We start from the raw sequence: 19,012 nt of genomic DNA, 5'->3' as shown, positions 1-19,012 counted from the left end.
CAGTTCCACAGCAGAGTCATATTGGCTCAAAACATTATCGGAGCCATAGAGTTGTACAGCATGGAAACAGATCCTTCAGTCTAACTCGTCCATGCCGACCAAATATCCCTCTAAATCCATGAACACATCCAGATGCCTTTTAAATGTTGTAATTGTACCAGCCTCCACCACTTCTTCTGCCAGCTCATTCCATACACGCACTACCCCTGAGGTGCTTTTTATATCACTGCATCTCTTTCCCCTGATGCTGCGAAATCTGCGGAGTTTCTTCAGCATTCTCTATGTTTGTTTCATTTATGTGATGTGTTGCTTCAAAGGATTAGAGTGCATGGGAAATCAGTTACTATCATATGCATTCCAAAAATTAAAAATTAAAACTTCATTTGAAACTTGTAAGACGCATGAGAAAGAATTATCTGCAGGGGCTGTGATGAAAGGTCATCAAGCTGAAATATTAACCATGTCACTCTCTTTCATGCCACCTTTTCAGGGTTCCCAGCATGCTCTATTGATATTTCAGATATCCAGCATTGCAGTTCATTTCTGCACACTTTAGTCTGTTATCTTATAATTCAGTTCTGCTGGGGTACTACACAGTATATTTTTAAAATTTCTTTACATTCATTCATGGGCATGGGCATTGCTGGCTGGCCCAGCATTTATTGCCCATCCCTAGTTGCCGTGGAGAGGATGGTGGTGAGCTGCCTTCTTGAAACACTGCAGTCCATGTGCCGAAAGTAGACCCACAATGCCCTGACGGAGGAAATTCCAGGATTTTGACACAGCAACAGCGATACATTTCCAAGTCAGGATGGTGAGTGGCTTGAAGGGGAACTTGTAGATGGTGGGGTTCCCATGTATCTGCTGCCCTTGTCCTTCTTGATGGAAGTGGTTGTGGGTTTGGAAGGTGCTGCATGAGGATCTTGGATGAATTTCTGCACTGCACCTTGAAGAATGGACACACCACTGTTACTGAGTTTCAATGGTGGAGGGAGTGGATGTATCTGGATGTGATGTCAATCAGGCAGGCTACTTTGCCCTGGATGGTGTCAATGTTACCTGCTAGCCTCTGACTTATACTGCAATGGCATTGAGGTGATATTTAATCAAAGCTATCAGTTGATTTTATCCAGTACTCAACAGGACTTTTCTGTGAATGACTCACTAAATATCAGTTGCTGCTTAAATTTGGATTTAAAATTAACCTTCATTAATTATCTGATTCCTTTCAATCAGAACATAGTGAAAATAATCTTCAAATGTTTGTCAAAGATGTAAATAGAATGATATTCACACATATTACTTCAAAATTAACTTCAAATCCTACAAAGAGTCTGTTACTAGGACACAACTGGCAAGATGTACACATTTGCAAACAGTATATTGCTGAAATGTGTCAGGTGATCCTTTCACCTGTCCCACTTTCTGTGTCACACGTCATGTTCCACACTCAATTCACAAAGTCAAAGACACAGTTGCACATGATTGCTTCAGTTTAATTCGCTCATGACAAATCTCAGCTGAGCAGTTACACAGCACACTGATTTAGTGTAAGATGATCAGACTGGGGAAGGCCAACTAGCCTAAAAAGACTCAACTACTGATAAAAAGAATGCAAGACCATAAGAAATAGGATCAGGAGCAGGCCATTTGGCCCCTTCAGCCTGACCACCATTCAATAGCGTTAGGGTTAATCCGAAATTCCTCACCTCTACTTGCCTGCTCTTTGCTTCCAACCCATGATTCCCTGACTGACCAAGACTCTATCCCCCTCAGCCTTAAATATACACAAGGTCTCTGTGGCAAGGATTTCCAAAAACTCACAAGCAGTTGAGAGAAGAAACCTCTACTGAGGCATTGCATCTATCTTAAGAGGAGATGGGTCAAGTTCCTAAGATGTTCCCAGGGCCACTCTCAGCTAAAGAGACTCTAAAATCACTGGGCTACGTCACACACCACATCCTTCTTAATGATGGTCAGTAAATTTTGTAATCTATGGATTATACAAGGTGCTCCTTGTAAGATCTTTGAGCATAGATAGAGGTTATTCAGCACTTCAAGTCTCCAACCCTCCAAAGAGCATCCCACGCAGATTCACTCCCCCAGCTTATCCCTGTAACCTTGCAATTATCACAGTTAACCCACATAGCCTGTACATCCCTGCACATAGCGACACCCTCACCCTGTCAATGAACTAAAAAACACTATGGGGCAATTTCCCATGGCCAATCCATCTAACCTCCACATCTTTGGACTGTGGAACGAAACTGGGGCACCCGGTGGAACACAAACACAGGGAGAACATGCAAACTCTATATAGACAGTCACCCGAGGCTGGATTGTACCTGGGTCCCTGGCACTGTGAGGCAGCAGTGCTAAACGCTGAGCCACGATAACACTCAAATTAATCTGTTGACACAGGGGGTCCTTTGGTCCAACTCGTCCATTCTGACCAGATATTGTAAATTAATATAGTCCCATTTGCCAACATTTGGCCCACATCCATTTAAACCCTTCCCCTTCATATATGCATCCAGATGCCTTTTAAGTGTTGTAATTGTACCAGCCTCCATCACTTCCTCTGGCAGCTCATTCCATACATGCACTACCTTCTGCATGAAAAGGTTGCCCCTTAGGTCCCTTTTAAATCTTTCCCTGCTCACCTTAAACCTATGCCCTCTAGTTTTGGACACCCACACCCCAGGGCAAAGACCTTGTCTATTCACCCTATCCATGTCCCTCATGATTTTATAAACCTCTGTAAGGTCACCCCTCAGCCCCTGACCCTCCAGGGAAAATAGCTCCAGTCTATTCAACCTCTGTAGCTCAAACCCTCCAACCCAGGCAATATCCTTGTAAATTTTTTCTGAATCCTTTCAAATTTCACAACATCTCTCCTAAAGCAGGGAAACCAGAATTGAACACCATATTCCAAAAGTGGCCTAACCAATGTCTTGTTGAGGCACGACATGACCTCCCAACTCCTATACTCAATGCACTGACCAATAAAGGAAAGTATACAAAATGCCTTCTTCACTATCCTAGCTATCTGTGATTCCATTTTCAAGGAACTAAGAACCTGCACTTCAAGGTCTCTTTGTTCAGCAACATTCGTCAGGACTTTACCATTAAGTGTATAAGTCCTGCCCTGATTTGCCTTATGAAAATGCAGCACCTCACATTTATCTAAATTAACCTCCATCTGCTACTCCTCGGCCCATTGCCCCAACTGATCAAGATCTTGTTGTACTTTGAGGTAATCTTCTTCATTGTCCATTACACCTCCAACTTTGGTGTCAGCTGCAGACTTACTAACTATCCCTCCTATATTCACATCCAAATCATTTATATAAATGGCAAAAACTAGTGGACCGAGCACCAAACCTTGTGGCACGCCGCTATTCTCAGGCCTCCAGTCCAAAAAGCGACCCTTCACCACCACCTTCTGTCTTCTATCTTTGAACCTGTTCTGTATCCAAATGGCTACTTCTCCCTGTATTCCATGTGATCTAATCTTGCTAACCAGACTACCAAGAGGAACCTTGTCAAACACTTTGCTGAAGTCCATATAGCTCACGTCCATCATTTTGTCCTCATCAATCCTCTTTGTTACTTGTTCAAAAAACTCAAGCAAGTTAGTGAGACATGATTTCCCATGCACAAAGCCATGTTGACTATCTCTAATCAGTCCTTGCCTTTCCAAATACATGCAAAACCTGTCCTTCAGTATTCCCACCAACAGCTTGCCCACCACGAATGTCAGGTTCACCAGCCTATAGTTCCCTGGCTTTTCCTTACCACCTTTCTTAAAAAGTGGCACCATATTAGCCAACCTCCAGTGTTCCAGCACCTCACCTGTGGCTATCGACAATAGAAATATCACAGCAAGGGGCCAACAGTTGCTTTCTTAGCTTCCTACAGAAGTCTAGGGTACATCTGATCAGGTCCCAGCGATTTATCCACATTTATGCTTGTTAAGATGTTCAGCACCCCCTCTTCTGTAATATGAACATTTTCAAGATGTTGCTATTTATTTTACTACACTCTATGTCTTCCATAGCCTTCTCCACAGTAAATATTGATGCAAAATACCCATTTAGTACCTCCACTATCTCCTGGTGTTCCACACATAGGAGGGCCTTGTTGATCTTTAAGGGGTCCTAGTTACCCTTTCATCAATCAATAGGCAATAAAGGAAAAGACTTGCCCTTATACAGGTATTTCCTAATCAACTGATATGGTCACAGTGATTGGCAGCATGAGACTCTGCGCATATTCCCTTCCAGTTTCCTCTCTGCAGCTAAAAAGCTTGGCATCCCATCAAGAGGGCACCCTTGTTGTGGCATGGCACATAAACAACTACAACCATGAGACCCAGTATGGCACCATTTTAAAAAAAATGTTCGTCCCCTGAATGGAGATGGAAACAGTGAGAGAGAAGAAGAGGAGAATCACATTGGAGAAGAGGCAATGCTGCTTGCTGGCTCTGGGCAATAAGCATTCCAAGAAGTCCAGGTGAGCTGAGAACATGTCAGAAGGTCAGAAGAAGCCCTCAGAGCTGTTTATATCTTGTTGTAGCCAGGAGACTGGTTTTGTGAGGAATGCAAGTGCAGTGCCAGCCTGGTGCAGCTAGTTATCTGTGAAAGACCTGGAATTTTGCCAGAAAGTAGGTGCTGGAGTGCAGCTTCAGGAGCCCAACTGAACTCTGTCTCAGGAAAAAATGGGAAGATGAGAAATTGTTGAATCAGTCCAACTTGAAGTGGTCTTTGAGGGAGTTCGAAAGCTCGATCTTTGAAAGAGGAGTGTTGAAATCCCTCACAGAAGAGAGTGTTTGCTCTATTGTGGTATAGATTCCAGACCGGACAGTCCCGTAACTTTAAGACATTTATATTGCTTCATGACACACAATGTTTCAGGATAAATGTTTCTACCTCATCCACAGTCATCTCTCTGTAAAATGGAGTCAGTTTAGTCAGTCAGTTTTTGTGTGTAATGTAATTAAGCACAGAACCCAGACAATGACACAATGGCACAGATGTTGTAAATAGACTGTAAGATATATGACTCAAATAAGAACCTAAGTGTTTATGATAGATGCTACATGGTTGGAAACACAGAAAATGACAAAGCAGAGTGTGAGATGAGGTTTTATGACTCACATGGATCATTGATGCCTTGTAGGTTGTTGAGAAATCTGTGGGGTCTATCTTGGTCGCATCTGCCATTTCATATGTAGTATGATGTAACAGTTTGCCTGTTGATTCACCTTTATCTTATGTTAATTCTGGAAGTCAGAGCATGTAATCGATTCTTTCACCTTTCATATTTTGTGCAGTAAATTGTTTTTGATTAAAATGATGGAATTTTGCATCTGAGGTTGGTTGGCTCGCCGAGCTGGTTCGTTGTTTCGCAGACGTTTCGTTACCCTGCTAGGTAACATCATCAGTGCAGCCTCCGATGAAGCGTCGGTGTGTTTTCCCGCCTGGTTTTCAAACTCTGGGGTCCATTGAGCTGGATTACCTCACTTCCGGTTTTCCTTCATAGTGGAGTGTATATGGGGTCGAGTTCTATTTGTTTAAATTTTGCATCTTTGTTCTCATTATCAGCATCCAAGATTTAAAATCTGGTCCATTTTTAAACAAAACAAGACTGAAAGACCTATTTTTATTTTAATGATGCAGAGGGATCATCAACCCAAGCATCTTCAGTTTAACATTTCATCTGAAAGTTGGCATCCACAACAGTTCAGCACACCTTCAACACTGCACTGAGAACCAGCCTTAAAATCGTGTGTTAAAGACCTGCACTGTGATTTGGCCCTGGAATTATTTTGACTCAGAGTTGAGAATGGTGATAATCTCATAGAATATACAGCTTCCTTTGCACAAAAATCACACGCATTGTGCAAGAATGTTAATTAAAAGCTATTTAAAATTCAAGAAGAGACATTTAATACTTTTTAGGTGTAATCTTGCAGATTTGCTCATTACTGTGATGAGGACTCATGTTATTTAGAAAGTTAGTTTTTGAAATAGAGAACAGAAATGATTTTAGATTTTAGTTTTGGGCATTTTTTAACATAACAAAAAGTTGGAAAGTCATTTTGAACAGTATGCTAAAAACATCATTTCTATGAATTCATGAGATTTTAACGCCACTCCCTGGAAGATAATAACAACTGCATTTTTTTTAATTCATTCACAAGATGAGGGCATCGATGGCTAGGCCAGCACTTATTACCCATCTCTAATTGCCCAGAGGGCAGTTAAGAGTCAACCACTTACTGCAGGTCTAGGCCAGTCTGGGTAAGGAGGGCAGTTTCCTTCCCTAAAGGGCATTGGTGAGCCAGATGGGTATTTCCCAACAGTTAGCTTTGGATTTGTGATCATCCATTTAGAATTTTAATTCTAGATTTTGTTTATTGAATTTAAATTCAACCCACTAGCATTGTGGGATATGAACCTGGGTCCACAGAACATTACCTGGGTCTCTGGATTAATAGTCTAGCGATAATACCACCAGGTCACTGCCTCATCTTAGCTGACTTGAGGTTTGTAGCCCATAGAAAGAAGGAGGAGAAGAAGCAGCTTCATTCAATGGGAGAAGGTCCATAATAGCAAAAGTGCTTTTGCAGTAATAGTCTCCCAAATAGTTATAGTTGGGCTGTGGAGAAATCCTGATATGCTTAGAAGAAAACTGCAGAAAGAAGGCTGTGGAGATATCAGAGAGGAAGACTTGCTGAAAACGTTGCTGAAAACTTGAGTTTAAGGAACACATGTTCAGCAGTAATAGTGAGCTAAGTAAGCAGATTATTTAAAAGTCTCAGGAAGAGGCATTAAAGAAAATATCAACAAGTAAATGCATAGAAATTTGCCAAATGACTGACAAGTGACCCTTCACTGTACTTTGATTGCCTATAAGTTTATTGTTAGGGTAGAGCTGTGTTGAATATTTATTTCTCATATTGTTTCAAAAAGTTCTTTTACCTTACAGTATAGTTCATGTTTTCCTTTTGTAAAATAAACATTTATGTTTGTTTGGTAAATGTAAATTGATAGCCTCTTATGAAAATGATTGGTTGATTTCCACGGTAAATAAAAAATAAAACTTATAGCCTTATTTTTTATTCATTCATGAGATGTGGGCAAGTTCACACATATTGCTTGTCCCTAATTACCTTGAGCTAGGTTATTTCTGAGGGCAGTTAAATATCAATCACATTGCTGTGGTTCTGAAGTCGCATGTATCATGGAATCCCTACAGTGTGGAAGCAACCCAACGCTGACTCTCTGAAGAGCATCCCTCCCAGACCTACCCTGTCCCTTAACCCTGCACTTCCCATAGCTAACCCACCTAGCCCACATATCCCTGAACACTGTGGACAATTTAGCATGGCCAATCCACCTAACCTGCACTTCTTTGGACTGTGGGAGGAAACTGAAGCATCCAGAGGAAACCCACACAGACACAGGGAGAACATGCAAATTCAACACAGACAGTCACCCAAGGCTGGAGTCGAACCTGGGTCACTGGCATTGTGAGGTAGCTAACCACTGAGCCACTGTGCTACCTTAAGGCCAGAATGAATAAGGCCAGTGGATTTCCTTTCTTAAAGGATCAGTGAACTACTGTTACATGGTCATCATCGGTTGAGCTTTTAATTCCATACCTTATTGAGTTCAAATTCCAACATCTGCTATGTTGAGATTCAAGTCTCAGAACATGTGTCTGTGGTTCTGGATTACAAGTCCAATGACATTATCATTATGTACCCACCTCCCCTCTATCAAGCCAGGTTTTGCTCAGGGGTCCTACTTGTCTACTATCATCAATCAGCTGGGATTTTAACGTTATCTGGATTTCATATCCAAAATTTTGATTGCTGTATACATCTATGCAACATAATTAACTTGTTTTTCACCACAGCTCTCACAAGGGCACATGGCCAATAATGCTTCTTTTTCCTTTATTCATTCATGGGATGAGGGCATCGCTGGCTGGGCAGCATTCATTGCCCATTCCTAAATGCCCAGAGGGTGGTAACAAGTCAACCACTTTATTGTGGATCTGGAGTCACATGTAAGCCAGACCAGGTAAGGATGGCAGTTTCCTTCCCTAAAGGACATTAGTGAACCAGGTGGGTTTTTCCAACAATCAATAATGGATTCATGGTCATCATTAGACTCTTAGTTCCAGATATTTATTGAATTTAAATTCCACATCTGCCATGGCAGGATTCGAACCAAGGTCCCCAGAACATTATCAGAGTCTCTGGATTAACAGTCCAGCGATAATACCACTAGGCCATTGCCTCCCCTGTTACATTAATAGTACAGTTGTGTACAGTTCTGGTCACCAGAGGGATGTGGAGGCTATGGAGAGGGTTCAGAAAAGGTTTACCAGGATGTTACATAGATTACATAGAACAGTACAGCACAGTACAGGACCTTTGACCCATGATGTTGTGCTGAACTATTATCCTATGAAGATCAAACTACCCTGCATACCCTACGTTTTACTATCCTCCATGTGTCTATCCAAGAGTCGCTGAAATGTCCCTAATGTATCTGAGTCCATTACCACCGGCAGCAGTGCATTCCACACACCCACCACTCTTTGTGTAAAGACATCTCCCCTACACCTTCCTCCAATCACCTTAAACTTATGTCCCCTCATAATAGTCATTTCTGCCCTGGTAAAAAGTCTCTGACTATCCACTCTATCTATGCCTCTCATCATCTTGTAAACCTCTATCAAGTCACCTCTTATCCTTCTTCACTCCAATGAAAAAAGCCCTAGGTCTCTCAACCTTTCCTCATAAGACCTGCCCTCCAGTCCAGGCAGCATCCTGGTAAATCTCCTCTGCACCCTCTCTAAAGCTTCCACATCTTTCCTGTAATGAGGTGACCAGAACTGAACACAATATTCCAAGTGTGGTCTAACCAGAGTTTTATAGAGCTGCAACATATCTTCGCGGCTCGTAAACTCAATTCCCCTGCCAATGAAAGCCAACACACCATACCCCTTCTTTACAACCCTATCAATTTGGGTAGCAACTTTGAGGGATCTATGCACGTGGACCCCAAGATCCCTCTGTTCCTCCACACTGCTGAGAATCCTGCCATTAACCCTGTATTCTGCATTCAAATTCGAACTTCCAAAATGAATCACTTCACACTTTTCTGGGTTGAATTCCATCTGCCACCTCTTTGCCCAGCTCTACATCCTGTCAATGTCCCGTTGCAACCTACAACAGCTCTCCACGCTGTCCACAACTCCACCAACCATTGTGTCATCGGCCAACTTACTAACCCACCCTTCCACTTCCTCATCCAAGTCATTTATAAAGATCACAAAGAGCAGGGGTCCCAGAAGAGATCCCTGCGGAACACCACTGGTCACCCAGATCCAGGCTAAATACTTTCCATCTACTACCACGCTCTGTCTTCTATTGGGCAGCCAGTTTTGTATCCAGACAGCCAAATTTCCCTCAATCCCATGCTTCCTTAATTTCTGGATAAGCCTACCATAGGGAACCTTATCAAATGCTTTGCTAAATTCCATATACACCACATCCACTGCTCTGCCTTCATAAATGTGTTTTGTCACAACCTCAAAGAATTCAATAAGGCATGTGAGGCATGACCTGCCTCTCACATAGCCATGCCGACTATTTCTAATCAAACTGTGCTTTTCCAAATAATCATAAATACTATGTCTCGGAATCCTCTCCAATAATTTGCCCACCACAGAAATAAGATTGACCAGTCTGTAATTCCCAGGATTATCCCTATTCCCTTTCTTAAACAAGGGAATGACATTTGCCACCCTCTAATCATCTGGTACTACTCCAGTGGACAGTGAGGATGCAAAGATCATTGCCAAAGGGGCAGCAATCTCTTCTCTCGCTTCCCGTAGAAACATTGGGTATATCCCATCTGGCCCAGGGGACTTATCTATCCAGATGTTTTGCAAAATTTCTAGCACATCCTCCTCCTTGGTATGTGCTCCTGTGCAGTATTCTTATCTCTCTTTTTGCATTAGAAAATACAGTGCTTATGCAGAATGCCTTTTCTACCCACCCCATTTCTATGTACACATATTCAGTTTTGGGACTATTAGAACAAAGAAGATAGAACAGTATAGCACAGGAACAGACCCTTTGGCCCTCCTGTTGCCTGGTCTGGACGGTATTAGCTATGAGGAGAGACTGGACAAATTTGGAGATAGTAGGAACTGCCGATGCTGGAGTCTGAGATAACAAGGCATAGAGCTGAATGAACACAGCAACCCAGGCAGCATCAAAGGAGCAGGAAAGCTGATGCTTTGGGTCTGGACCCTTCATTTGCTGAAGAAGGGCCCAGACCCGAAATGTCAGCCTTCCTGCTCCTCTGATGCTGCCTGGCCTGCTGTGTTCATCCAGCTCTACACCTTGGACAAATTTGGTTTGTTTTCCCTTTAACATCAGAGGCTGTGGGGGCAACCTGAGAGAGGTTTATAAAATTATGACAGGCATGGATAGGACAGATAGTCGTAGTCTTTTCTCCAGGGTAGAAATGTCAATTACTTGGAAATGTAGATTTCATGCGAAAGGGGAAAAAAATTAAAGGAGAAGTAAAAAGTAAGATTTTATACAGAAGGTGGCACTCCCCTGATATAAGTTGTCAGAGGACATGGTGAAGCAGATACTGAAATAACTGCACAGAGGCCAGTATCCTGTCACCAAGACACTCTTTATTTACACATGCACAGTGCTTGATCACAGTCAGTGCCTGGAATGAGGACTCTCTGAATCTTCTGTTTATATCTGTCAGCCAGGGCTCCCTGATTGGCCCAGGTTACCAACCCCTATCAGGGATCTCATAGTCAATGACATCCACCTGGCCCTCCTTCCAATCATACAGATATCATAGCAACATTTAAGAGACATTTTGACAGATACATGAATAGGCAGGAAATATAGGGAGATGAACCATGTGGACGCAAAATGTTTTTACTTTAGAAAGGTGTCATGTGTTGGTGCAGACTTGGTGGGCCAAAGGGTCTGTTCCTGTGTTATACTGTTCTTTCTTCTTTGTTCTAGTAGTCCAAAAGCTGAATATGTGTATATATAAATGGAGTGGGTAGGAACTGTATTCTACACAAGCACTGTATTTTCTAATGCAAAAAGAGGGATAGGAATACTGCACGGGGCACATAGCAAATATTACTCTGGTAATCTATGGGAGCTTGCTGTGTAAAAATTAACTGTTGTAGTTAATGGCATTTTAGAAGTTTCCAAAGTTCCACATTGGCTGTGAAGCATTTTTGAATACCTTGCATGCTTGGAAGATGCTGTCCTAATGCAAGATACTTCTTTTCTTAACCATTACATATTTCAAAGGTTAATTATCAGGTTGACTCTTTTGGTTTATTCTCTAGGGCCCATGGAGCAAGTCAGATCTGCAGCTCATTTAACATTACAGAGATAGAATCAGAACATCAAGAAAAGGTCAGAAATTAAATACTGAAGAAAATAGCAGCAAAATTATTGGACAAAAAAATTGACAGCAAAGGATTTTAAGTGAAGGGAGTAGAACAGTGCAGAAATAAAGAAGTAATGAACATTGAGAATTTATTCTGTTTCTTGAAAGTTGCGCTAAAGATACGACTTGGAAATCTCGGGTAAGGTGTGGTTGCTCCGACTGGTGTAGTTTTTGGAAGACCTAGATGAAGTGACTTCAGGAAATTTGGTCCAGGTGGACACCCTAGTAGAGATTGTTTGGCTTGTGATCAAATCAGTGTCACAGGTAGACAGGGTGGTTAAGAAGGTATTTAGCACACTTGCCTTCATTGCTCAGGTCTTTGAGTATAAGATTTGGGATGTCATGCTGAGGTTGTCCATGATGTTGGTGAGGCCTCTTCTGGAGTACTGTATACAGTACTGGTTGCCCTGTTATAGGAAGGATATTATTATATTGGAGATGGATCAGAAAAAAATTACCAGGATGTTGCCACAAATGGAGGGTTTGACTTATAAGGAGAGATTGGATAGGCTGGGACATTTTCCACTGGAGGTTGAGGGGCGACTTTATAGATGTTTATAAAATCATGAGGGGCATAGATAAGGTGAATAGTAAGGGTCTTTTTCCTAGGGTGGGGGAATTCAAAACTAGGGGGCATATTTATAACGTGCGAGGGGAAAGATTTAAGAAGGACATGAGGTACAACTTTTTTAGAGGCAGAGTCGTTTGTATGTGGACTGAACTGACAGAGAAAGTGATGGATGCAGGTACAGTCATAACATTTAAAAGACATTTGGATAAGTACATGAATAACAAAGATTTGGAGGGATAAGGACCAAATGCAGGCAAGCAGGACTAGTTTGGCTTGGGAACATTGTTAGCATGGAAATGAAGACTCTATGACTCATTCAATTTCCCATTCTATTCACTCATGGGACATGGGCATTGCTTCTCAGGACAGTATTTATTGCCATTCCTAATTGCCCACAGGGCAGCTAAGAGTCAACCATGTGGGTCACAAGAAAGCCAGGCAAGTTAAGGATAGCAGAGATAGTAAGAACTGCCGATGCTGGAGTCAGAGATAACACAGTGTGGTGGGTCTAGGCCCGAAACGTCAGCTTTTCTGCTCCTATGATGCTGCTTGGCCTGCTGTGTTCATCCAGCTCTGCACCTTGTTGTCTCGGATTCTCCAGCATCTGCAGTTCCTGCTATCTCTCATAACACAGTGTGGAACTGGAGGAACACAGCAGGCCAGGGAGCATCAGGGGAGCAGGAAAGCTGACGTTTCAGGTTGGGAGCCTTCTTCAGAAATGGGGGATGGCAGATTTCTTTCCCTCAAAGGCATTACTGAACCTGATGAGATTTTCTGACAATGATTTCATGATTGTCATTAGACTCTTAATTCCAGATTTCTATTAAATGAAAGAAGGATATTCTATTTCCACTAGTTGGTATGTCAGTAACTAGGAGCCATGATTTCAAGATTGTCAACAAGAGAGCTGGGAGTGAGATGAGGAGAAACGTCTTTACTCAGAGTTGTTAGGATTTGGAATGTGTTTCCTGGGAAAGTGGTGGAGGTGGAGTCCATAGGTGGTTTCAAAAGAGAGCTAGATAGATATTTGAAACGGGTGAATTTCGAGGGTTATGGAGATAGGGCTAGAGAGTGGGACTAGCTTGGTACCTCTTTCATGAGGCAGCACAGATACAATGGGTCGAATGGCCTCCTTTTGTATTATGAATTTCCACGATTCAAATTTCCACCATCTGCTATGACGGGATTTGAACCCTGGCCTCTGCACTAATTAGTCCAAGATGGCAGCAGTGAAGTATGCACCAGCTGGAGCTCTTCTGCTTCACCAGTTCCTTTTCCTTTTTCTTTCTTTTTTTCTTGTCTTTTCTGTAGTTTTTCTCTGGGCCTCAAGGGAGACGATGACCTAATGGTATTATTGCTGGATCATTAATCCAGAGACCCTGGTAATTTTCTGGGGACCAGGGTTCAAATCCCACTGTGGCAGACGGTAGAATTTGAATTCAATAAAAACTATCTGGAAATAAGAGGTTAATGATGGCCATGAATCCATTGTCGGTTGTTGGAAAATCCCATCTCGTTCACTAATGTCCTTCAGGAAATGAAAACTGCCATCCTTACCTGGTTTGGTCGACATGTGACTCCAGACCCACTGCAATAAGGTTGACTCTTAACTGTCCTCTGGGCAGTTAGGAATAGACAATAAATTCTGCCCCAGCCAGTGATGTCCTCATCAGATGAATTAAAAAAAAAACTCAACTTCTTAAACTTACATGGAAGAGAATAGAGAATGGAGGCGAATCCCAGAGGCAAGCTGCAAGCGAGAGATCGGAGCATGAGGCAATCCGAGCATAGGCCAGCCTGGGAGACGAGTCCCAGAGGCAACTCGTGGGCCAGAGTCTAGCACATTGGAGGCAGCAAGGTCTCATGTTCCGAAGCCCGACGGGCACAGAGACAGTGAAAAGAGCTGTGAGTACTTTCTAAAGATACTTTTTATTCTTATTCTGGACTTGGAGTAATTTGTGTATTTTTAAAAGCTTTGTATTCTTATGCTAGACTTTCTTTTACTCTTTCAATTCTGTAGCAAACACTTTAAGTATCTCTACCTAGGTACTTTGTAGCTAAGATGTCACCAAAGTGGCAACCCTGCAAACATTTCACGGCACTCATTCGAGTGTACGTGACAATAAAGGTTATTCTATTCTATTCGTTTGGCAACGCCCCTTGTTTAGGTGATGGGTACAGGGATCTGATATTCCAGGAAATCTTGCCCCTCCAGTTGTGTCTCTAAAGCCATTTAATCTCTGGATAATTATATTAAGGCAGTGTAGGAAAGAAGGTAGCTCAGCAGCTTGGTTGGAAGTCACACTGACTTTCCAGAAGGATTCCCTAAGAGAATGGGAGAAGGTGCCCAGCACAATTTGAATGATCTTACTAGCAATGGAGAGCAGGGAGATTTCTCATTAATTCCCACTGTCTACTTTGTCTCCTTTCTTGAAGACAATCTGAATGGCAGCATCCCTGGGATTTCTTCCTTGTCCTCTGTGTAGACACATTGTACAGGGCATCTTTTCATGTGGGAATGCCGGATTGCACTTTTGTTAATAAGTTCTGCGTCTTTCCTTGGGTGACTGTCGGACTAAAACTCTTTACTTTGCTAACTTAAGGAACACTGAAGCTTGTCTTAAGAAGAGTTTTGCACAATGAAATCTTTTTTTATTAAATCACATCCCTTTTGAATTCCAACTTTGCAGTAACTACAGATGTGGACTAAAGAAATGAATCAGTTCACTTCTCCTGACTTGGTCATAACAAATTAAGATTGGGAAGAGTGGGAAAATACCTTGGCCAGCATTTATCCCTTAACCAACAATTGATTATCTGGTCATAACACAAACAAAGTTGCTGGAAAAGCTCATCAGGTCTGGCAGCATCTGTGAAGGTAAAAATAGAGTTAACGTTTCAGGTCCAGTAACCCTTCCTCAGAACATTCTTCAGTCACTGGACCCGAAACGTTAACTCTGTTTTTACCTTCACAGATGCTACCAGACCTGCTGAACTTTTCCAGCAACTTTGTTTGTGTTCCTGATTTACAGCATCCGCAGTTCTTTCATTCTTTTGATTATCTGGTCATTGTTGATTGCTGTGCACAAATTGGCATCATCTTTTCTACATCACAACAATGACTGTACTTCATTGACAGTAAAGCACTGTGAAACACCCTGAGGTAGTGAAAAGCACTATATAAATGCAAGGCTTTATTTTACACTCAAAACACAGAAACCCACTTGATTGATTTGTTGCCTTTATTGTAAAACCAGCAACCTCAACTTTGTCTATTCATCTCATTCGTAGATCTTTCTGACCTTTCATTCCCAGAAGGGTATACATTTTCCAATGCTCTTTCACTTTGACACATACAACTTCAGATCTTAATGCATCTGCTGCCTTTATCATCCTATTTATGCTCTCCTGAGTTCTGTCTTAAAGATTTGATACAAGCAGAACATTTCAATTTCATTCCATGAAACCATAAATATTAACGGGACACAAAAGGTGTCCAAACACAAATCCTTGGGTGTCGCATAATCCACACCTAAATAAATCATTTAACATCAATTAACCTGATACTGCATACCCTGCCCAGCCCTCAGTCTTTGTGAGTACAACCTCTGCTGTATCAGGTTCCTTATGACAGATCTAGGTGCCCAACTTCTGCAATAAAACATGAAACAATTCTAAACGGCACAATTGGTTTTCAATTATTGCTGAAAATAAAAACGGACGTAGAGTCATAGAATACAGAGACAGACCCTTTGGTCCAACTCATTCCCACTGACCAGCCATCCCAACCTGACTTGGCCCCATTTGCCAACATTCAGACAATATCCCTCTAAAATCTTCCTATTCACATACCCATCCAGATGCCTTTTAAATGTTGTAGTTGTACCAGCCTCTGCCACTTCCTCTGGCAGCTCATTCCATACACGCACCATCCTCTACATGAAAAAGTTGCCCCTCAGGTCCCTTTTAAACCTTTCAACTCTCTTATTAAACCTATGCCCTCTAGTTTTGGACTCCCCTAAACTAGGAGAAAGATTTTGGCTACTCACCTTATCCATGCCCCTTATGATTTTATAAACCTCTATAAAGTCACCCCTCAGCATTTGACACTCCAGGGAAAAAGCCCCAGCGTCTCCCGAAAGCTCAAACCCTCCAGACCCAGCAACATCCTTGAAAATCTTTTCATAACCATCTCAAATTTAAACAACATCCTTCCTAAAGCAGGAAGACCAGAACTGTATGCGGTATTCTAAAAGATGATGGTTTCTTGGTTGATTTTCTAAAGACGTCAATTAGGGTCATCTTCATATTCACGCAGATGAAGGCAGTAATACTCATTACTTAGTTTTCTATTCCCTGAGTTTCCAAGAGCTGCTCATGGGAGATCATGCAGGTACCTTTCAAATCTTCATGCTGTAGCATCAACAGTCAGATTCCTTTTCTCAGAAAGCACAGTTCAAAACCAATTCAAACTCTGACCATTCCCTGACAGACTGACCATCTCCTCCATGAAGTTCCAGTTACCATCCAATATCTCTCATCTGCTTGAGAACAAGGTCTTTTCCAGCCTTGCTGGAACAAATTCCCAGGTACTGACTTTGTTATGGCTAACTTCAGGTATCTGTTTATATATAATGTTCTTCCCCCGTGATGAAATGTCTGCAGAATCTTTTGGAATGGAACCAACCTGCAATTAACTTCCAGGCCTGATCTTATGAATAAACGAAAGCTTGTTTGGTCTGTTTTACTTTTAATACAAACTATTACCCACAGTCCAAAAGTCATTTTTAGCTCGCAGTTCCCAGTTCACAGCCTCAGACCAAAATTGATAAAAGAATAAAAATAATAAAAAAAATCAGCAAGAGCTCAAAAACATTCTGAAAAGAAAGAAGAATTGACATCACAGTACTTATACCTTCCAAAACGATATTCATGAACCAGCAGAGTAGTGGAAAGTCCAGATTCTTTACTATCCAAAGGTAGAATGCCAACTACTTCATCATTCAGTTAAAGAAGCTCACTTTTGTCCAACTTAAAGAACCACCTGATGTCAAGGCTTTTCATCTTGCGCTCATCAGGGTAGATTTGCAAGAATGCCAAATCTCAAAGGGAACAGTCATTTGTGCTGCATGAAAAGAGAGGGCTGATTAGTTGGCAAATTGGACCCTGATCACCAATCATATAATTGCTGACTGATTTCATGCAATAAATGTTCTGTGGGGTACAATAGGACACCAGGATGTATTCTTAAAAAGATATGACGACAGTGATCAGAAGAGCATAAGGAGGATTGATTCAGTTGATGTCATTTGCAAATTGTCTGGCATATTTTTGCTTCAAGAAACTAATGTTTGCCACAATGTGAATCGTGTTACACCACCTTTAGTGTGTGAAGGTGCAAATCAAAAACAAGTTCTCTCTTTCTGCAGTAAGGACCGTCTGAATTTCACTCATCTGTACACATCATTTGAAGATTAATGTTGCATTGCCAGGTGAACATCTTGCAATCTTTTGTTTCGAACTGACTGACTATCACTACAGAATGCACATTCGCAACCCCTTAAGTCACAGGGATCAGCTCCTGAATCAATGTTTTAGTGGCCAATTGCGCGATAACAAATGAAAAGTTGAACTTTTGAACAGAGAAGACTGAGATTTGCAGCAAGCCAAGTTCTGGTGTCAAAAGCACATGAAGAAAATTAGTTGGGTCCTCGCGGTGGGCTAGTGATAATGTCACTCGGTTAGTAGTCCAGAACCGCTCCTACCAACCAACATTGGGGGTTCAGATCCCACCAGGACCTCTGGTGGAATTTAAATCTGATCTATTAATCTAGGGATTGGAATCTAGTCATGGTGACCATGAAAAACTGTCATTAATTGTGATTAAAAATGCCCTCCATTGGGTTCACTTATACCTCTTTAGGGAAGAAAATCTGCCATCCTTGGGGTGCAGTGGCATTGTCCCTACCCTTGGACTGGGATGTTCAAGCCACACCTGCTCTAGAGGTGCGTAATAACATGTCTAAACAGGTTGATTAAAAAAAGGTCAAATGGCAGAAAATTAGTTAGGCCAAAGAGAATGAAGTTGACAGAGGTAGAAGATAAGAAACACTTCAACATACAAACTAACTGTAGGAGCAGGTCACTCTCTTCCTCATTCTTGCTCTGTGATTGAATAAAATCACAGGCTGATCTGTTTACTCCACATTCTTACATGATGGCTCAGTGGTTAGCACTGCTGCCTCACAGCACCAGGGACCCAGGTTTGATTCCAGCCGAGGGTGATTGTCTGTGTGGAGTTTGCACATTCTTCCCGTATCTATGTGGGTTTCCTTTGGGTGCTCTGGTTTCCTCCCACAGTCCAAAAATGTGCAGGCTAGGTGGATTGACCATGCTAAATTGCCCGTAGTGTCCAGGGATGTTTAGGTTAGGTGGGTTAGATATAGGAAATTGGGGCAATGTGTCTGGGTGGGATGCTCTTTGGAGGGGTGGTGTGGACTTGTTGGGCCGAATGGCCTGTTACCACACTGTTGGGATTCTATGATCTATGATTTTGAATCCTTTACCCTCTCCTGTTCATCAGGAATCAATCTACTTCTACCTTGAAAGGCTTGAAGGACTGTGCTTCTACCAGATTTAGAGGAAGTGAGTTCCAAAGGCTCACAGCTCTCTGTGAGAGATAGAAATCATTCTCCTTCTCTCTGTCTTAAAGAGGTCACCCCATATTTTTAAACAGTGGCCTCCTAGTTCTAGATTCTCCCACAAGAGGAAACATTCTCTCCACATCTACCCTGTCAAGACATAGAACATAGAACATAGAGCATAGACCATTACAGCGCAGTACAGGCCCTTCGGCCCTCGATGTTGCACCGACCTGTGAAACCAATCTGAAGCCCATCTAACCTAAACTATTCCA

Source organism: Rhincodon typus, chromosome 10, assembly GCF_021869965.1.
Source record: "Rhincodon typus isolate 14 chromosome 10, sRhiTyp1.1, whole genome shotgun sequence".
Classification (NCBI taxonomy): domain Eukaryota; kingdom Metazoa; phylum Chordata; class Chondrichthyes; order Orectolobiformes; family Rhincodontidae; genus Rhincodon; species Rhincodon typus.
Note: the sequence above shows the minus strand (reverse complement) of the source record.